Below are 5738 nucleotides of genomic sequence, written 5' to 3'. Positions count from 1 at the left end.
AATTAAAGAACAGACTGCTGAAGAGGCCAATGTGAAGCAAGTCAAAAGAAAGTGGGAGGAAAACGGTGATAAGAATCACCAATACAACAACAACAGCAATTACAACAATAATCGCAACAATTATCCCAACAATCGCAACATCAATGGCAACTACAACAAATGGCCCAACAACAACAACAACAACAACAGCAACTACAACAATCATCCCAACAACAATAATAACCGCAACAACAACAACAATCAGAAGCAGATATGCCAAAGGTGTGAAAAGTATCACTCGGGGTTCTGCACCAAATTTTGCAACAAGTGTAAAAGAAATGGTCATAGCGCGGCAAAGTGTGAGGTCTACGGACCAGGGGTTAATAGAACGAAAGGAACAAATGGTGTCGGAACGAGTAATGGCGGAGCAAGTAGTGTCGGAGCAAGTTATGCCAATGTAGTTTGTTATAAATGTGGAAAACCGGGCCACATTATTAGAAATTGCCCGAACTAGGAGAACACAAATGGGCAAGGCCGCGGAAGAGTTTTCAATATTAATGCGGCAGAGGCACAGGAAGACCCGGAGCTTGTTACGGGTACGTTTCTTATTGACAATAAATCTGCTTACGTTTTATTTGATTCGGGTGCGGATAGAAGCTATATGAGTAGAGATTTTTGTGCTAAATTAAGTTGTCCATTGACGCCTTTGGATAGTAAATTTTTACTCGAATTAGCAAATGGTAAATTAATTTCAGCAGATAATATATGTCGGAATCGAGAAATTAAACTGGTTAGCGAAACATTTAAGATTGATTTGATACCAGTAGAGTTAGGGAGTTTTGATGTGATAATCGGTATGGACTGGTTGAAAGAAGTGAAAGCAGAGATCGTTTGTTACAAAAATGCAATTCGCATTATACGAGAAAAAGGAAAACCCTTAATGGTGTACGGAGAAAAGGGCAACACGAAGCTACATCTTATTAGTAATTTGAAGGCACAAAAACTAATAAGAAAAGGTTGCTATGCTGTTCTAGCACACATCGAGAAAGTACAAACTGAAGAAAAGAGCATCAATGATGTTCCCATTGCAAAAGAATTTCCCGATGTATTTCTGAAAGAATTACCGGGATTACCCCCACATCGATCCGTTGAATTTCAAATAGATCTTGTACCAGGAGCTGCACCAATAGCTCGTGCTCCTTACAGACTCGCACCCAGCGAGATGAAAGAACTGCAAAGCCAATTACAAGAACTTTTAGAGTGTGGTTTCATTCGACCAAGCACATCACCGTGGGGAGCTCCTGTTTTGTTTGTCAAGAAGAAAGATGGTACATTCAGGTTGTGTATCGACTACCGAGAGTTGAACAAACTTACCATCAAGAACCGCTACCCACTACAGAGAATCGATGACTTATTTGATCAACTACAAGGCTCGTCTGTTTATTCAAAGATTGACTTACGTTCCGGGTATCATCAAATGCGGGTGAAAGAAGATGATATTCCAAAGACTGCTTTCAGAACACGTTACGGTCATTACGAGTTTATGGTCATGCCATTTGGTTTAACTAATGCACCAGCTGTGTTCATGGACCTTATGACCGAGTGTGTGGACCATACCTTGATAAGTTTGTCATTGTTTTCATTGATGACATACTTATTTACTCAAAGAATGACCAAGAACACGGTGAACATTTGAGAAAGGTGTTAGAAGTATTGAGGAAGGAAGAATTGTACGCTAAGTTTTCAAAGTGTGCATTTTGGTTGGAAGAAGTTCAATTCCTCGGTCACATAGTGAACAAAAAAGGTATTAAGGTGGATCCGGCAAAGATAGAAACTGTTGAAAAGTGGGAAACCCCGAAAACTCCGAAACACATACGCCAATTTTTAGGACTAGCTGGTTACTACAGAAGGTTCATCCAAGACTTTTCCAGAATAGCAAAACCCTTGACTGCATTAACGCATAAAGGGAAAAAATTTGAATGGAATGATGAACAAGAGAAAGCGTTTCAGTTATTGAAGAAAAAGCTAACTACGGCACCTATATTGTCATTGCCTGAAGGGAATGATGATTTTGTGATTTATTGTGGCGCATCAAAGCAAGGTCTCGGTTGTGTATTAATGCAACGAACGAAGGTGATTGCTTATGCGTCTAGACAATTGAAGATTCACGAACAAAATTATATGACGCATGATTTGGAATTAGGCGCGGTTGTTTTTGCATTAAATACTTGGAGGCACTACTTATATGGGGTCAAAAGTATTATATATACCGACCACAAAAGTCTTCAACACATATTTAATCAGAAACAACTGAATATGAGGCAGCGTAGGTGGATTGAATTATTGAATGATTACGACTTTGAGATTCGTTACCACCCGGGGAAGGCAAATGTGGTAGCCGATGCCTTGAGCAGGAAGGACAGAGAACCCATTCGAGTAAAATCTATGAATATAATGATTCATAATAACCTTACTACTCAAATAAAGGAGGCGCAACAAGGAGTTTTAAAAGAGGGAAATTTAAAGGATGAAATACCCAAAGGATCGGAGAAGCATCTTAATATTCGGGAAGACGGAACCCGGTATAGGGCTGAAAGGATTTGGGTACCAAAATTTGGAGATATGAGAGAAATGGTACTTAGAGAAGCTCATAAAACCAGATACTCAATACATCCTGGAACGGGGAAGATGTACAAGGATCTCAAGAAACATTTTTGGTGGCCGGGTATGAAAGCCGATGTTGCTAAATACGTAGGAGAATGTTTGACGTGTTCTAAGGTCAAAGCTGAGCATCAGAAACCATCAGGTCTACTTCAACAACCCGAAATCCCAGAATGGAAATGGGAAAACATTACCATGGATTTCATCACTAAATTGCCAAGGACTGCAAGTGGTTTTGATACTATTTGGGTAATAGTTGATCGTCTCACCAAATCAGCACACTTCCTGCCAATAAGAGAAGATGACAAGATGGAGAAGTTAGCACGACTGTATTTGAAGGAATTCGTCTTCAGACATGGAATACCAATCTCTATTATCTCTGATAGGGATGGCAGATTTATTTCAAGATTCTGGCAGACATTACAGCAAGCATTAGGAACTCGTCTAGACATGAGTACTGCCTATCATCCACAAACTGATGGGCAGAGCGAAAGGACAATACAAACGCTTGAAGATATGCTACGAGCATGTGTTATTGATTTCGGAAACAGATGGGATCGACATCTACCGTTAGCAGAATTTTCCTACAACAACAGCTACCATTCAAGCATTGAGATGGCGCCGTTTGAAGCACTTTATGGTAGAAAGTGCAGGTCTCCAATTTGTTGGAGTGAAGTGGGAGATAGACAGATTACGGGTCCGGAGATTATACAAGAAACTACCGAGAAGATCATCCAAATTCAACAACGGTTGAAAATCGCCCAAAGTCGACAAAAGAGCTACGCTGACATTAAAAGAAAAGATATAGAATTTGAAATTGGAGAGATGGTCATGCTTAAAGTTGCACCTTGGAAAGGCGTTGTTCGATTTGGTAAATGAGGGAAATTAAATCCAAGGTATATTGGACCATTCAAGATTATTGATCGTGTCGGACCAGTAGCTTACCGACTTGAGTTACCTCAACAACTCGCGGCTGTACATAACACTTTCCACGTCTCGAATTTGAAGAAATGTTTTGCTAAAGAAGATCTCACTATTCCGTTAGATGAAATCCAAATCAACGAAAAACTTCAATTCATCGAAGAACCCGTCGAAATAATGGATCGTGAGGTTAAAAGACTTAAGCAAAACAAGATACCAATTGTTAAGGTTCGATGGAATGCTCGTAGAGGACCTGAGTTCACCTGGGAGCGTGAAGATCAGATGAAGAAGAAATACCCGCATCTATTTCCAGAAGATTCGTCAACACCTTCAACAGCTTAAAATTTCGGGACGAAATTTATTTAACGGGTAGGTACTGTAGTGACCCGAACTTTTCCATGTTTATATATATTAATTGAGATTGATATTTACATGATTAAATGTTTCCAACATGTTAAGAAATCAAACTTGTTAAGACTTGATTTAATTGAAATATGTTTCATATAGACAATTGACCACCCAAGTTGACCGGTGATTCACGAACGTTAAAACTTGTAAAAACTATATGATGACATATATATGGATATATATATATATATATAGTTAACATGATACTATGATAAATAAACATATCATTAAGTATATTAACAATGAACTACATATGTAAAAACAAGACTACTAACTTAATGATTTGTAAACGAGACATATATGTAACGATTATCGTTGTAAAGACATTTAATGTATATATATCATATTAAGAGATATTCATACATGATAATATCATGATAATATAATAATTTAAAATCTCATTTGATATTATAAATATTGGGTTAACAACATTTAACAAGATCGTTAACCTAAAGGTTTCAAAACAACACTTACATGTAACGACTAACGATGACTTAACGACTCAGTTAAAATGTATATACATGTAGTGTTTTAATATGTACTTATACACTTTTGAAAGACTTCAATACACTAATCAAAATACTTCTACTTAACAAAAATGCTTACAATTACATCCTCGTTCAGTTTCATCAACAATTCTACTCGTATGCACCCGTATTCGTACTCGTACAATACACAGCTTTTAGATGAATGTACTATTGGTATATACACTCAAATGATCAGCTCTTGGCAGCCCATGTGAGTCACCTAACACATGTGGGAACCATCATTTGGCAACTAGCATGAAATATCTCATAAAATTACAAAAATATGAGTAATCATTCATGACTTATTTACATGAAAACAAAATTACATATCCTTTATATCTAATCCATACACCAACGACCAAAAACACCTACAAACACTTTCATTCTTCAATTTTCTTCATCTAATTGATCTCTCTCAAGTTCTATCTTCAAGTTCTAAGTGTTCTTCATATATTCTACAAGTTCTAGTTACATAAAATCAAGAATACTTTCAAGTTTGCTAGCTCACTTCCAATCTTGTAAGGTGATCATCCAACCTCAAGAAATCTTTGTTTCTTACAGTAGGTTATCATTCTAATACAAGGTAATAATCATATTCAAACTTTGGTTCAATTTCTATAACTATAACAATCTTATTTCAAGTGATGATCTTACTTGAACTTGTTTTCGTGTCATGATTCTGCTTCAAGAACTTCGAGCCATCCAAGGATCCGTTGAAGCTAGATCCATTTTTCTATTTTCCAGTAGGTTTATCCAAGGAACTTAAGGTAGTAATGATGTTCATAACATCATTCGATTCATACATATAAAGCTATCTTATTCGAAGGTTTAAACTTGTAATCACTATAACATAGTTTAGTTAATTCTAAACTTGTTCGCAAACAAAAGTTAATCCTTCTAACTTGACTTTTAAAATCAACTAAACACATGTTCTATATATATATGATATGCTAACTTAATGATTTAAAACCTGGAAACACGAAAAACACCGTAAAACCGGATTTACGCCGTCGTAGTAACACCGCGGGCTGTTTTGGGTTAGTTAATTAAAAACTATGATAAACTTTGATTTAAAAGTTGTTATTCTGAGAAAATTATTTTTATTATGAACATGAAACTATATCCAAAAATTATGGTTAAACTCAAAGTGGAAGTATGTTTTCTAAAATGGTCATCTAGACGTCGTTCTTTCGACTGAAATGACTACCTTTACAAAAACGGCTTGTAACTTATTTTTCCGAC

Source organism: Rutidosis leptorrhynchoides, chromosome 9, assembly GCF_046630445.1.
Source record: "Rutidosis leptorrhynchoides isolate AG116_Rl617_1_P2 chromosome 9, CSIRO_AGI_Rlap_v1, whole genome shotgun sequence".
Lineage (NCBI taxonomy): Eukaryota > Viridiplantae > Streptophyta > Magnoliopsida > Asterales > Asteraceae > Rutidosis > Rutidosis leptorrhynchoides.
The sequence above is the reverse complement of the archived record's forward strand: the minus strand, read 5'-3'. Positions refer to the sequence as shown.